Here is a 16,936-nt window from a genome sequence, read left to right as displayed (position 1 = left end):
GATTTGCCTATCTTGGACATTTCATATAAATGGAATCATATATGGGGGAGGAAAAATAATTTTCCCTCTACCCTTCTAGGTTCTTGGCTGAGACACCTCCTGTAAGAAAAAACAGATTAACAGGAGAAAAACAAAAGTTTAATAACATGGATACCTCCCGTATATGTGCGAGAGACCCAGAAAAATTGAGAAACTCCCCCAAATGGCCCAAGCTACCACCTTAAATAACATCTCCAGCTAAAGACAAAAGAAGATATTGATGGGGGAAGGGGGGAGTCAGTTAGGGAGGTTACCAGCAAAAGCACAGTAAACAAGAGTAAGGTGGTTGTGCAGATGTTAGTCGTTCCCTTCTCCAATGATAAGAGTTTCTAGGGATTTAGAGTCATCCCCCTGTTCCTGGTACAGCACGGAGACACTCTTACAAATGGAGATTCCCCTTATACTTGTTAAATGTCTCTTACGAAAGGGTAACTTGTACTCAGTTTTCAGAGCTTTCCCTGTGTCTGTTGTTTCTTAAAAATAATCAGCCTGAAATAATCCTTATGCCAAAGAGACATATTTGGGGATTGTATATTCTGCTCCCCTTCACACACAAAATTTGTCCTTTTGTGTCTGGCTTCACTTAGCATACTATTTTTAAGGTTCATCTGTGTTGAAGCATGATCAGTACTTCATTCATTTTTATGGTTGAATAACATTCCATTATATGGATAGACAACAGTTTACTTATCTGTTTATCAGTTGATGAACATTTGGGTTTTTTCTGCTTTTGGGATACTATGAATAATACTGCTGTGAACACTTGTGTACAAGTTTATGTGCAGACATATGTTTTCAATTCTCCTGGCAGTTCATATATATATGAAAATTGTTTTTCAAAGTGGTTACACCATTTTACAGTCCCACTAGAAATGTACGAAAGTTCCAGTTTCTCTACATCCTTGTCAACACTTACTGTCTTTTTGATTAAGCCATTCTAATGGATATGAAGATATGAAGTACAACATGCTTTTTTCCATTTACTAGTGATCATGGATGTGTTTCCAGGTCAACAGGTAGAGATCTACTTTGTTTTTAATGGCATAAAAATATTCTATAGGATGGATACATCCTAATGATTTTATCCATTGCCTTGCTGAGTTAGTCAGAACTTTTTCCAAGTTACAAAAACAATCCAACCCAAATGAAAAAAAAAAACTCACATAACTGCAAAGTCTAGACCACTTCAGACTTCAGGTGTGGCTTGATCCAGGTGACAAATGAAGTCACCAGGATCCACTTTCTCCACCACCATACTTCGTGTGGGCTTCATTCACAGGTAAGCTGCCCTCATCGTGGTAAGGTGGCTGATTCCCTGCAAAGTTAAAATCCTGCTGAAAATAGTTTCCCGGTTGCTTCTGCAGAAGTCCTGAGATTCACTCTGATTGGCTTGGCTGCAGCCACATGCTCATCCCTAAGCCAGTTGCCAGCCAGTGTTTTGAAGTGTTGTGAAGCACCGCATTTTTATTGATCAGCTCTAGGTCATGATGCTCTATGCTTGGAGCTGGAAGTAAAGCCCTACCCAGATCATGTGGTCTTAGTAAGGAAGGAGTAGACCTCTTTTTTTTTTTTAAGATTTTTTTTTTTGATGTGGACCATTTAATTAATTAATTAATTAATTTTGGCTGTGTTGAGTCCTCGTTGCTGCACACAGGCTATCTCTAGTTGCGGCGCGCAGGCTTCTCATTGTGGTGGCTTCTCTTGTTGTGGAGCACGGACTCTAGGCGTGCGGGCTTCAGTAGTTATGGCACGCAGGCTCAGTAGTTGTGGCGCACGGGCTTAGTTGCTCCGCAGCACGTGGTATCTTCCCAGACCAAGGCTTGAACCCGTGTCCCCTGCATTGGCAGGTGGATTCTTTTTTCTGTCTTTTATTTATTTATTTATTTGTTTGTTTGTTTATTTTTGCTGTGTTGGGTCTTCGTTTCTGTGTGAGGGGTTTCTCTAGTTGTGGCAAGCGGGGGCCACTCTTCATCGTGGTACACGGGCCTCTCACTATCGCGGCCTCTCTTGTTGCGGAGCACAGGCTCCAGATGCGCAGGCTCAGTAGTTGCGGCTCACGGGCCTAGTTGCTCCGCGGCATGTGGGATCCTCCCAGACCAGGCTCGAACCCGTGTCCCCTGCATTAGCAGGCAGATTCTCAGCCACTGTGCCACCAGGGAAGCCCCTTTTTTCTTTTTTAAATAAATTTATTTATTGATTGATTTTTGGCTGCATTGGGTCTTCATTGCTGCACGTGAGCTTTCTTTAGTTGCGGCGAGTGGGGGCTACTCTTTGTTGCGGTGCGTGGGCTTCTTATTGCTGTGGCTTCTCTTGTTGTGGAGCATGGGCTCTAGGCACACAGGCCTCAGTAGTTGCAGCACACGGGCTCAGTAGTTGTGGCTCACGGGCTCTAGAGCGCAGGCTTAGTAGTTGTGGCGCACGGGCTTAGTTGCTCCGCAGCATGTGGGATCTTCCCAGACCAGGGCTCAAACCCATGTCCCCTGCATTGGCAGATGGATTCTTAAACCACGGCACCACCAGGGAAGTCCTGGCAGGTGGATTCTTAACCACTGCACCACTGGGGAAGTCCCTGATGTGGAGCATCTTTAAAGTCTTTATTGAATTTGTTACAGTATTACTTCTGTTTATGTTTTGGTTTTTTGGCCATGAGGCAAGTGGGATCCCAGCTTCCCAACCAGGGATCGAACCTGCACCCCTATGCATTGGAAGGCAACGTCTTAACCACTGGACCGCCAGGGAAGTCCCCAGGAAGGAGATCTCTAAGTGAAAACTGAGGGCAACTGCTAGAAGGGGGATGGATGCTGAGGGAGCACATTGCAAATATGTATTACACTTACTGAGTTTTCACTCGCCTTCCAGGACACCACATTTTCCTGGTTTTCCTTCTCTCTCCCTGGCTGCTTCTTCTCAGTCTTCTTTGCTGATTCCTCCACCTTTAAATAATATTAGTATTCCAGGACTTGGTCTTTCCTTGGACCTCTTCTTTTCTCCATCTAAATTTGACTTTAAGTGTCATCTCAGTGTATATGACTTCCAAATTTATTGTCTTCAGCCTGGTGGTTCTCCTGATTACTAGACTTGCATGGCCAAAAGCCTATGCAACATCTCCTCTAGGATGTCTCATAAGAACCTCAAACTCAACAAGTTCAAAATCAAACTCAGTCTCTAAACAAAACCATGCTCCTTCCATAGTCTTTCCAATGCCATTAAACGGCAACTCCATCCTTCCTCTTGTACAGGTCCCAAACCTGGCGTCATCCTGGATTCCTCTCCTCTTCTCGTATCCCACATCCGATCTATCAACCAGTCCTGTCTGCTCCACATTTAAACCATTTCCAGAACTGAGCACTTCTTATACCTCCACTGCTGTCATCTGGGGCCAGCCCATTGCCAGTCATCTCTTGCCCTCCATCAGCTTGTTCTCAATACAGTAGCCAGAGTGATTCTATTAAAGCCCAAGTCAGCTTGTCATTTCTGTTTACATGCCATTGGCTAAAGCAAGTCCATGGTTGGGCCCAGCACCCAAGGGGCAGGGAAACACACTTCTTCAGTGGAGGTCAGGGAAGGGAGGGAGCAAATATTTGCTGAATAATCATTTATTCTACCCTAGGGGCATTTGAAATTTCAAGATATGTTTATTGAATTCTGCTATGGGTCTAGGTATTGTAAGGAAAGATGAGGAATAAATCCTGTAGCTTGGTCCCTGATCTCAGAACAAAACAACCAGTGTTTATTGAGTTCTATTCTGTAGAGGCAGGCATGATTAATACACATAGAACGATCAAAGAAGGGATGAAGTATTAAATTGAACATGATCACATGCCAGCTTACGTGACATAGAGAGAAAATTCTGGTCTTGGTTAGTAAAGGAGTCCATGGTGGAGGCTGGAATGATGAGAAATTCTTCCAGACCACTTAGGTACTTGACCTGGGCTAGAGAGAGAACAGGAGTAGTGTTTGGTCTTGTGGGGTAGAGAAGGCATTCAGGGCAAGGAGACCAGCATGAGCAAGGATGTGGACGGGGGAAGGAGGAGAGTTTGGGGGCACTTGTGGGAAACTGGTAGGGCTGGTGCAGGAGGAAAAGAAATTTCAGGGTTCAGAAGAGTTCTGGGCATGAATCTCAGTTAACCATTAATTAGTTAACTGAGATTGATTCCTTTATTGAGTATTCATTGAGCAGCCATTTTTTAATATTACTATTTTATTATATACTATATATCTATATTATAATATAATTATATTTAATAAGCAATTATGTTATATATAATATACATATTATAATTATATGTAATATATTTTATATATTATGTATTGCACGTATTACGTTTTTAAAAAAATAAATTTATTTATTTATTTGTTTATTTTTGGCTGCGTTGGGTCTTCGTTGCTGCACTTGGGCTTGCTCTAGCTGTGGCGAGCCGGGGCTGCTCTTCGTTGCCATGAGCAGGCTTCTCATTGCGGTGCCTTCTGGTTGTGGAGCACAGGCTCTAGGCGTACGGGCTTCAGTAGTTGCAGCATGTGGTCTTGGTAGTTGTGGCTCTCAGGCTCTAGAGTGCAGGCTCAGTAGTTGTGGTGCACGGGCTTAGTTTCCCCGCGGCATGTGGGATCTTCCTGGACCAGGGCTCAAACCTTTGTCCCCTGCATTGGCAGGTGGATTCTTAACCACTGCACCACCAGGGAAGCCCAGATCATTACTTTCTTTCCCTAAGAAATTAACCTGTTTTCTATGTTGGGTTTAATTTTACCACAACAAGGAAAAGCTCACTTCCCCGAACTTAATCTCTCCCTTTTGAACAATTAGCTACTGGTGATTGCTTTTTTTTTTTTTTTTAAACCAGCTTTGCTTGTTTCCCTGTATTGTGATACAGTAGGAGAATGCCTTTTGTACTTCTAATTGGGTCAATAGTAATAATAAAAATCCCAATAATGATAATAAATATTATTTATAAGCACTTAAGTATCAGGCACTGTACTAATTCTCTCTCTCTCCATATATATATATATATATATATATATATATATATATATATATATATCACAAAATCTTTGGCTCATTTCAGCAACCCTATAAAGTACATATCATGACTATCTGCCATATTACAGTTGAGCAAACTGAGGTTCAAAGATGTATTGTAGTTTGCCCAAGGTCACACAGCTAGGAAGAAGTAGAGAAAGATTCAGACTCAGGTCCATCTGATGATCTTTTACCATTCCCTTAGGTGTGATGTCAGTATGCTTTATTTTTTGCCCTCATAGGGTAATGGACACTCCTGTCCATCTGTTCATCTATCCAATCATTTCATGAATATTTACTGAGTCCCATATGTGTTAGGCAGAGCGCTAGTGATACTGTGGTGCTTTGCCCAAATTTCATCTCCTCCCTAATGCTCACAATGATTTATTCCCATTTTAGGATTCTCTGAGGTGGGTATTCTTATTCAAGTGATTATTGAAGGAGAGTTCTCAAAAGAAGGGGAGTGAGAAAAACTGGAGAGGGCAGGAAAAATCTAAGCAGGGACATGGTCTCGAGTGGAGATAACTTCAGCCTGATCCTGCAGGAAACTCTGGAGCATATATTGCACCATGGAGTTGGTGCCATATTGAGACAAGGGGACCAACCTTCTGTACTACAGTGCCAGTCAGTTACTGATTTTGGGCTGCCCACGGGGGGGTTAAGGTAGCCTCCTGGGCAAGGTGGTTCCCATTTGGAGGACAATTCTTTAGAGAAGGGTGCATCTTTGAGCCCTTAGCAGCTGACACTCACAGGAGCTGGGGGATGGGTGCACCCACCTGGTAAAGAGGTTCTGGGCAGGGCACCATCAGCATCCACTACCCTTCCTCTCTCTGTCTCCTGTTGTGCAGGTCAATTGGGCATGCAACTACTCTATAAACAATTGTTGGGGACTTCCCTTGTGGCACAGTGGTTAAGAGTCCGCCTGCCAGTGCAGGGGGCACGGGTTTGAGCCCTCGTCCGGGAAGATCCCACATGCCGCGGAGCAGCTAAGCCTGTGCGCCACAGCTACTGAGCCTGCCCTCTAGAGCCCACGAGCCACAACTACTGAGCCTGCATGACAGAACTACTGAAGCCCGCGCACCTAGAGCCCGTGCACTGCAACAAGCGAAGCCACCACAGCGAGAAGCCCGCGCACCGGAATGAAGAGTAGCCCCCGCTCGCCGCAACTAGAGAAAGCCCGTGCGCAGCAACAAAGACCCAACGCAGCCAAAAATAAATAAATAAATAGATTTATAAAAAACCAAAAAAACAATTTTTGGTGGCTCCTTCTGGCCCAGGCACTATTCTAGGCACTGGAGATTTTGGGGTGGGACAGATATAGTCCTTGCCGTCATTATTTCTCAGTCCGGGAGGGGGTGGAGGAGATAGACATTCAGCAGGTGATTATAATATAGTGGCTTCAGTTCCTGGGTGGGAAGTGATGGCTATGCTGACATCTGACTAGCCTGATGAAGTGGCAGGGTGAGCATGTATGAGGTCGGGGGTGGATATTCCGGGTGGAGGAAACGGGGTGATATGGGGGCTGCATCATCCCCAGCCTGCCTCTGTCCGTAGAGTTTTTACAGGTGTTTAGTGGGTAACTCAGATGACTGCTGCCCCTTGTCCTCTGGCTTCCGCCTCTGCTCATGTCGTTTCTCTTTTAACCTGTGGCAGCCTGGACACAAAACTCCACACCTCTTTGGGGAACAGGGAAGCTCCAGAGTCACAGAAAAGCACTGAGCACTGTGGGCTTTGCTGAAGATTTCGCAGTGCGATGGAGGTGGGGCTTGCATCATGCAAAACAGTACCAACAACTCAAAAAAAAGATCGCCATTGGACATTTCTGTTCTCCTCAGAACGAGGAATGGATGCCCTCCTTGGGACTGGTTGCCATTGAGTTTCTTTTTTTCCAGTGGGTTGAGGGGTTCAGGCTTTTGACTCCTCCAACTCTTTCTTTCTTAAAGATTTATTTATTTTATTTATTTTTGGCTTGTTGGGTCTTAGTTGTGCCATGTGGGATCTTCTTTGAGGCATGTGAAATCTTTCGTTGTGGCACGCGGGCTTCTCTCTAGTTGTGGCGCGTGGGCTCTAGTTGAGGCACACCAGCTCAGTAGTTGTGGTGCGTGGGCTTAATTGCTCTGCGGCACGTGGTATCTTAGTTCCCTGACCAGGGATTGAATCCGTGTCCCCTGCATTGTAAGGCGGTTTCTTTACCACTGGATCACCAGAGAAGTCCCTCCAACTCTTTCTTAAAACCTCAAATCCAGCTCCTCACCTTTTCTTATGCTAAGCAATTCCACTCTGCCCCAGACTGGGCTCAAGCTTACATGCTCCAAATCCATCACAGTGAATAAACCACACGGAGTCCTCCAGGTGATAGATCCCACCCCCCTTGGAGGGTAAGGCCTATTTAGAATGCCTCTCCCGTGGCTTATCAGCTTATATATCCAAACCAGAAACGATACAACACTGGGCGTATTGGTGCTCTGTCCCCTCCTGGGGACATTGGGCAGTGCTTGGAGACATTTTTTTTTTTTTTTTTTTTTGCGGTACGTGGGCCTCTCACTGTTGTGGCCTCTCCCATTGCGGAGCACAGGCTCCGGACGCGCAGGCTCAGTGGCCATGGCTCACGGGCCCAGCCGCTCCACGGCATGTGGGATCTTCCCGGACCAGGACGCGAACCTGTGTCCCCTGCATCGGCAGGCGGACTCTCAACCACTGCGCCACCAGGGAAGCCCGCTTGGAGACATTTTTGACTGTTGTAACTGAGGAGGGTGGTGCTATGGGCATCTAGTAGGTAGAAGCCAGGGATACTGCTAGGGACCCTACAATGTACAGGACAGCCCCCTGTAACTGTCAGCTGGAGCATTTAGACAAGGGGGAGAGGGGAGAGGTGAAGTCCAAGAGGGAGGCAGGGCCGGATCATGGGGGGCCTTGTAGGCCATAGTAAGGAGCTTACATTTAAAACTTGATCTATACGAATCACCTTCAAAATAGTGATTGTTAGTGGTGTTTAACTTTGTTTTCATAAGGAGTCATGCTTTCATTAAAAGACAGCAAATCTTTCTTTGTGTTTTGAGCTTGGAGACAGTGTTTCTCAAAGTTCAGAATTTATGAAGATCTCAAGACCCGGAATGAGCCCTCAGGTCCAACGCTTGGTTCAGGCAAGGTGGCCCTTGGCAAGTTGTTTGAGATCTATTGGCTTCTCCCTCGAGACTCACATTGCATGTGCTTCTCTGATCTCTGATTTTCTGCCTGTGAGATGGCATTCAAGTTCCAAGTCGAAACAGGAAGTAAGCATGATTTGCCCAAAGCACATGCTTCTCAGAGTAGCAGTGATGCTCATGTTTAAGGCCAATTAAAAAAATAAATGGTTTGAGTGGATGGCATCCATGTTGTTTTCTTTGTGATTCATATGATGAACTGGTTGAGCGTCTCCCTGTGTGCACTATGTACTCCCCTGGTATATGAGATGATTTCTGGGATGTGAGATGATTTGGGGCTCCATGTTACATAACCTCATGACTCACATAGAGAAAAGTGTGTTCTCTTTCCAAAACGTTTTCAGTCCTCTGGTAATGGACACAGTATCAGTCGGGTGCTCTTGGCTCCCAACACTGGCTCTAATCCCTCTCTTTAGCAAACAAACAGCAGGCCTCAGACTCAGAGTCGGGGCAGGTAACAGTGCTTGACTAGAAATTAATATCATGTTTTTTCCATTGTTTTTCCATTTTTTCCTCCTTGCCGTTTGGTATTTGTTTTCCACTTATGGTAGTGATATGTACAATCTTTCTTTACGGTGGAGGGGGTGATGGTGGAAATCCTTCCTTAAGATAATTTTATTTGAGTACATGAGTTGATTTAAGAAAAAATAGTATACAATAGACTAGATCAGGGGTCAGCAAACTTTTTCTATAAAGGGCCATAGTTACTCTAGCCAGACCTCTTTCCACATTACATTAGCTTTTCCATTTTCCTTTCTATTCAACCGCTTCTTGTCACCATATCACACAACCATGATCAATAGCAAGATGGTGATGAAGTGAGCCTGAAGGCAGTTTTTAATTATCCTTGCAGGGGTCCACCTGGTTCTCTTACAGCCTGTGGATTCTTGGCATCTCATGATATAGATAGTAAGTACCTGCTAACTGGCACCATAATAATCCCTGATGGGTCTAGTTGGTGTTGGCTTGTTGGCAACAAGTGTGCTTCTTGAATCCATGCACGTCTTATCCCCGTGGCCAGATCCACAGATACTGATTAATAACCATCCAAATTAATTAGATCCTATATAACAAAAGAGATGAAGGCTTCTATCTGTAATCAATCCCTAATCTAGTATTTGCCAAAATGTGTTCCACGGGGGCCTCCCTGGTGGCGCAGTGGTTGAGAGTCCGCCTGCCGATGCAGGGGATACCGGTTCGTGCCCCGGTCCGGTAGGATCCCATATGCCGCGGAGCGGCTGGGCCCGTGAGCCATGGCTGCTGAGCCTGCGCATCCGGAGCCTGTGCTCCACAACGGGAGAGGCCACAACAGTGAGAGGCCCGTATACAGCAAAAAAAAAAAAAAAAAAAAAAAAAAAATGTGTTCCACGGAACGCTGATTTCTACAGGGATCTTTTTAAAAATTTTATTTTTATGCATTTATTTTATTTTTTCCTCTCATCTTTTTAAAAATTGAAGTATAGTTGATGAACAGTATATGTTACAGGTGCACAGTATAGTGGTTCATAATGTTTAAAAGTTATACTCCAATTATAGTTATTATAAAATATTGGCTATATTCCCTGTGTTGTACAATATATCCTTGTAGCTTATTTTATACCTAATAGTTTGTACTTCTTAGTCCCCTACCCCTATACTGCCCTTTCCCCCTTCCCTCTACCCACTGGTAACCACTAGTTTGTTCTCTATATCTGTTGAGTCTGCTTCTTTTTTGTTATATTCACTAGTTTGTTGTATTTTTTAGATTCCACATGTAAGTGATATCATACAGGATTTGTCTTTCTCTGTCTGACTTATTTCACTTAGCATAATGCCCTCCAAGTCCATCCATATTGCTGCAGATGGCAAAAATTTCCTTCTTTTTTATGGCTGAGTAGTATTCCATTTGTGTGTGTGTGTGTGTGTGTGTGTGTGTGTGTGTGTGTGTGTATGTATCTCACGTCTTCTTTATCCATTCATCTGTTGATGGGCACTTAGGTTGCTTCCATATCTTGGTAATTGCAAATAATGCTGCTATGAACATTGCAGTGCATGTATCTTTTTGAATTAGTGTTTTTTTTTGTTTGTTTTTTTTAAATATATACCCAGGAGTGGAATTGCTGGGTCATATGGTAGTTCGATTTTTAGTTTTTTGAGAAACCTCTGTACTGTTTTCCACAGTGGCTGTACCAATTTACATTCCTACCAGCAGTGTATGAGTGTTCTTTTTTCTCCACATCCTCACTAATATTTGTTATTTGTGTTCTTTTTGATGATAGCCATTCTGACAGGGGTGAGGTGATATCTCATTGTGGTTTTGATTTGCATTTCCCTGATGATTAGCGATGTTAAGCATCTTCTCATGTGCCTGTTGGCCATCTACATTTCCTCTTTGGAAAAATGTCTATTCAGTTCTTCTGCGCTTTTTAAAATCAGCTTGTTTGTTTTTTTGATGTTGAGTTGTATGGGCTGTTTATATATGTTGGATAGTAAATCCCTTATGGGTCATATTATTTGCAAATATCTTCTCCCATTCAGTAGGTTGTCTTTGCATTTTGTCAACGGTTTCCTTTGCTGTGCAAAAGCTTTTAAGTTTAATTTGGTCCCATTTATTTATTTTTGCTTTTAATTCTCTTGCTTTAGGAGATATATCCAAAAAATATTAGATATTTTTATTTTAAAATATTTATGTCAAAGAGTGTTCTATGTTTTCCTTTAGGAGTTTTATGGTATCTGGTCTTACATTTAAGTCTTTAATCCATTTTGAGTTTATTTTTGTATATGGTGTTAGAGAATGTTCTAATTTCATTGATTTACATGTAGCTGTCCAGTTTTCCCAGCAACACTTGTTGAAGAGACTCTACAGGGATCTTGATAGTTGATAACCCCAAAAGGATTTCATAGTCAGAAAAAGCCTGGAAAACATTGGGTTAAGCAGGGTTGTTTACTGCAGGACTTCTCAGAACCTTTAATACATTAATGGTGCTGTGAGGCTCCAAGAGGGGGTTAGCAAATTAGGTGGGGAATTGCCCCACCTAATTTTACCCACAGGACTCTTATTTTTAACACCACGTCTCACAGGACCGGTGTTTTGGGGAATGGGTATCTGGAAATGCTCTCTGAATCATCTATTCAAGTATCCCAGAGAGAGAATGCCACATATTGCCATAGTGCCCTATGTTGAGATGAGGAGATGTGAGATGTTAGAGAAAGTGCCACCTGTCATCAGTGGATCAAGGAGGAGAATATGGGTGAGCTTGGCAACCTTTTCTGTTAAATGCAGGAAAACTCCTCTTGATGGGTGCCACCCTTCCTAAGCACTGGCATATTGTTAGTTTTAAGGAGACCAGATGGTAAGTGATCGCAGCCTTTAGGGAACAAGACTGATCTAGTTTAACCATCCTGCCGTACTCCCACCCCAACCCTTATTTAATAGCTGTGTGTCTATGGGCAATTGCTTTAACCTCTCTGAGCCTATGTTAAGAAACTGATCCCAAGGCAAGAATTTCTTTGCAAGTGGTGTATTTGGGAGGTGCCAGAAGAGTATGGGAGTGGCACCAGGAAGGGAAGGTGGCCAGTATGGGGGCAGCATTAAGTTGGTCTCCAGAGTGGACCAGGGGAGTGGTAAGTAAAAGTCTACCTCCTTGCTGGGGGTGGGACTGATGCCCTGGCACTTCCCCCTCCGCTTGCTGGCCAGAGAGGCTTCTGTGGTTCTGTCAAAGATGCAGATGTTGGCAGCTGGACATGGCTGGAGGACACAGAAGGGCTAAGGCCCGAGGATCAGCTCCAGTCCCATAACCAGATCTGCACACATTGTGCTGACACTGTACTGCAAGATTAGGTGAGGATGAGACCCAGAAGCACTCAGCATGGTGCCTGGTGACAGTGATAACATCTACCGGTTGTTAAGTACTGACTGTTGTGCCAGGCACACGATTGAGTCCTCGCAACAGCTCAAGCAGCTCTGGGCAATTATCTCCATTTTACATTTGAGGAAATGGAATCTCAGAGAGGTTCAGTAATACATCAGGGGTCACACAGCTGGGGAATAGTGGAGCAGGGGCTCAAAGTCAGGCTCTGGCTAAAGGCTGTGACCTTAACCACTGCACCACACACAGCCTCATTATACAGATGCTCATTAATTGTCTTCCTCTTCATTTCCCTTTTCTCTTTCTACCTTCTTTCCTCCTCTCCCTCCTTCTTCTCCCTCCCTCTCTTCCCTCCCTCTTCTCCCTCCCTCTCTTCCCTCCCTCTTCTCATGATAGTTATCCTGGGACACTCAATGCCCGATACATATTTTTTGAATTGAATGGCATCCCAGTTTGGAGCAGTAGATGGTTAGTTCACTAAATTTTGATTGAATCAGCTGTCAGAGAAATCTGAGTTGCATGCAAGTTCTGCTGGAGGTAGGGGATTGTGGCCACAGAATTTAATACCCTTTGCAAATCTCTCTAACTTCCTGAAATTCTCTAAGGGGTGGGGAGTGGAGGAGCATGAAGAATGATGAACATGACAAGTGGGAATCCTTTAGTCTCCAGTGTCTCCTTCTCAGTGCTCTAGATTTTCTCTCCTTTTCTTTGCCAGTTTCTCCCTCTCATCTTTAGCATCCTCCCTCCCCCCAGCTTCCCAGCATAGATGGTGGAAAAAATAACTGCAGTATAAATGCAGTCGTTCTTAATGGGGCATTTATGTGTCTGGGGCATGGAAAGTGGCTGGATCACATTGAACAGTCAAACACTGAGAAACTTGGTTAAGAAAGAGGTCTGGGTACAGTTAAATTAGAGCATGTTTCTGTTTTCTGTACATTTAGAGTTGTTTGACTATAAATCTACTAATCAGACATGATAAATGTCTGGTTGCAGCCATGGGCTAGCATTTGCATCAGAGAAAGCAAATTTTGAAAAGGTCACCATTTAATTTTTTGCCTTTTGCAGCCAGCCTGCATCTCATTTCTATTAAACTCAAAGCTACACAGTAAATTTACTGCTTGCTTGTTTACTTTTCTCTGGTGAGCATCTTTCAGGATTCTAGCTACTGCTTGAAACAGCATGCTTTAGGTGACCTTGATCAGAGGGATGTTAGATGTTTTTGAATGTGAAAGTTAGACCCTTAATCTCAGAGAAAGGCTAGAAATTGTGGAGCTCTGTGATTATATTGTTAAAAGACAGATGAGTGGATTCTTGTATGGACTGAGACGTGATAAAGTACAGCTGCCTTCATTCATTCACTCATTCATTCAGCCAGGGTCAGGTGAGCACATAACATAGCCAGGCACTAAGCAGTCTACATTTATCATTAACTCTGTTAACCTTTGCAGAACCTACACATAGGTTCTAATATTATTCTTATTTTCTAGATGAGGAAGTGGAGGCGCAGAGAGATTAAGTGACTTGCCCAAGGTTGCACAGCCAGTAAGTGATGGAGCTGTGTCTCGAACCCAGGGTGTTTGGCTTCCAAGCACGTGCTCTTCCCTGCTGCTTGCTTAATGCAAGAGATGCAGTAATGAATGAGACAGCATCTGCTCTAAAGGATCTCACCTTCTTTGTATAAATAACAAACACAGCATTTAAATCCTTGCATATGTAATTCCAGTAACTATCATTTGTTTCGTACCTACTGTATGCTAGGCACAACACTTCACATTTACTACATTTTTCTATTCCTTACAATAACCCAACGAGGTAGGAATTTTCATCTCTATCCAGCAAGTGAGGAAACTGAAGCTCAGAGAGGTTAAATTAAATTAAAAGTCATACATTTAGAGAGGTGCTAGCTTTAGCAAATAAAAACATAGGGTACTTGGTTAAATTTGAACTTCTAATGGCAGATCATTTTTAAGTACAAGTATGTTGCATGAAATATTTTGAGGTATACTTATAATAAAGAATTATTTGTTGTTTATCTAAAATCCAGTTTAACTGGGTGTCTTGTATTTTGTCCGACAATCCTACACATTGAGTATGTGGTGATATTGACATTCCGTCTCGGGTCTTTCTTTTTTTAATTGAAGTATAGTTGATTTACAATGTTGTGTTAGTTTCTGGTGTACAGCAAAGTGATTCAATTATATATATATATATTTTTTCTTTTTCATATTCTTTTCCATTATGGTTTATTACAGAATATTGAATATAGTTCCCTGTGCTATACCTAGGACCTTGTTGTTATCCCAGGTCTTTCTGATTCTAAATTTTTCAGTTGGCCAATTGAAGTCAAGAAGAGTGACCTCAAATGTGGTTTTAACCTTGAGCTTCACTAGTTTGCTTTAGTCCACAATTACCTGTAAATGTTGATAGAGCAGAAAATGATAATAATGATAGAAATAGTAATAATAATACAGAAATTCACTACTTATTATGAGTCAGGCACTGTTCTGAGATTTTCAGTTGTTTAACTCATTTAATCCTCACACTAATTCCATGAGGTATGTTCTATTATTATCCCCATTTTCTAGGAGTGGTTTTCAATTGGGAGTGATTTTGCCCCCAGGGGACATTTGGCAATGTCTGGAGGCATGTTTTGGTCTTCTCAAGTGAGGGGTGCTACTAGCATCTAGTGGGTACATGCCAGGGATGTTGCTAAACATCCTACAATGAACAGGACAGCCCCTCCCCGACCACCAAGACTTACCTGGCCCAAAATGTCAATAGTTCCAAGCTTGATAAATCCTGTACTAGAAGAGCTTGAGGCACAGAGAGGTTTGGTAACTTGCCCACACTTGTGCAGCTAGTTAGTAGCCAGGGTGAGATTTGAACCTAGGCAGCTGGCTTCCAGGATCTGGGCACTTTACCCAATTTACAGGTGAGGATGGAGAGGCTCAGGAAGATTGGAATACCAAGGTCCTACAGCCACTCAGTAGGAAGGATGGAACCACAACTCATGTATCTTGATTCCTAATTCATTACTCTCCCTACCCCCAAATCCCATTATCTATAATTTCCCAACCAGTAATTCCCAGCATTTATGTGTTTGTGTTGTATTTCAAAGTAGAATTTAAAGTTGATCCATTTTTTGTTTGATCCATTTGTTGATCCATTCATTTTAGCCAACATTTCCCAAGCACCTACTCTGTGCTCACCCCTACTTGGGAAGTGAAGATACAAAGACAAGACATAGTTTCCACCACATGGGGCTTAAAATCCAGGCACACGTTCATTTCAGTTTAAAATTCTATGATTCTAGGCTTATTTGCATTCATGTTTGTTTTAGGCTGGATTTTCCCAGAAGCACGCCCTGAGATAAAGATTTGGAACAGGTGGTTTATTTGGGAGGTGGTCTCAGGAAACACAGGTTGTGGGGTTGGGATGTGAGAGGAAGTTGGTAAAGGGTGAGGTGTTAAGCCTGATATCATCTTAGGTGATTGGAGCTTGGACCTCAGTTCTGCAGGGGAACTCTGGGAGACACCACAGAACATAAGCCTCAGAGTTATTCCATCTGAGGAACGAGGAAGCTGGGGTATGTATCCTCCAACACAACCTCTCGTTGACTGACTGGGCTACTCTTGACACATTAAGTCCCTTTCACTTCTGACCTGCCCTGTAAATGGGCCAAGAGGAGCCCTCAGGTACAGAGTCACAAGGGCATGCTGTCCGATGAGTCCCTGGGGATATGGATAAGCACTGACAGTCTCTGATACAGTGGGCAACAAACATTGACTGAACACCGGCTATGAGCCAGGGACTTTCCAACATTGGCTCACTCTTCTGAACTCCATCAAAGATCCTCAAATCACCATCTCCAACAGTTTGTTTTCAATCCTTACTCATTCTCGTCTTTAGTTGCTGTGTAGGTGAGGTGAATATCCACAAAAAACCTACATGAGTCGGGGAAGAGGCTCACTCTCCACTAGAGTAGATAGGTAAAAGTCTGGTGCTACCCTGAGTAACTGGGGCTTACCACAAGGAGGGACCCTGTTTGAAAATAAAGTCAGCATGCAGAATCATGACCTGGGGAGAGAACAAGCCTTGATCATATCATTTGAGTGCCTGGATCCAGCTTTACCTGAAGCAAAAGACTCTGGTCATTTTATTTACCAGAAACAATAAATTCTCATTTGTGTTTTTTGGGGGGTTTGTTCAGATATAACCTAAAGTGTTCTGACCCATAAATCAAACATGGAGATATTGTGAGAGTTGCAGTAATGAAGGTTTCGAGGCCCAGAGTTTGAAATGATTGTTACTGGATCAAACCACAAGGTATCACTAATTTTAATGTCACCCTTGATTGTTTTGATGCCATAACAAAGGGTCATATTTTCTAATATCAGTATGTATGAGTTTCTGCCTCATTTGAAGTTAGTGCCCTTGGTTTCATTAAATGTCTGCTGCTTTCTTTGGTTTTGCCAAACTACATTTTTATCTGTGTGGCTTTTTCTAGATTCTCTTGTTATAGATCATCCAAGCACTTTCAGTGTCTACTCAGTTTATTGCCAGAAAGCCTGTTTTTCTCTGAAAGGTGTGCTTTAAATGCTTGAGCAAAGCACTTGAACTGTGTTTTAAGACTTTTATCACAACTGAAAAAAAATTCTGCAAGCAGTGCTTGAACTAAATTGGGATCTCAATTTTGAAGAGGCAGGTGTAGGATGTTTCAAGGCAGAGAGAGCTCTCCTCTGCAAATTTCATTTTTCCACTCCAGCTGGAGCTTGAATTACCATCCTTGGGGGCAAATCACATCTGGTTTGGATTTCATAGTATGGCTTTTA

This window comes from Hyperoodon ampullatus (assembly GCF_949752795.1).
Source record: "Hyperoodon ampullatus genome assembly, chromosome: 13".
Classification (NCBI taxonomy): domain Eukaryota; kingdom Metazoa; phylum Chordata; class Mammalia; order Artiodactyla; family Ziphiidae; genus Hyperoodon; species Hyperoodon ampullatus.
Note: the sequence above shows the minus strand (reverse complement) of the source record.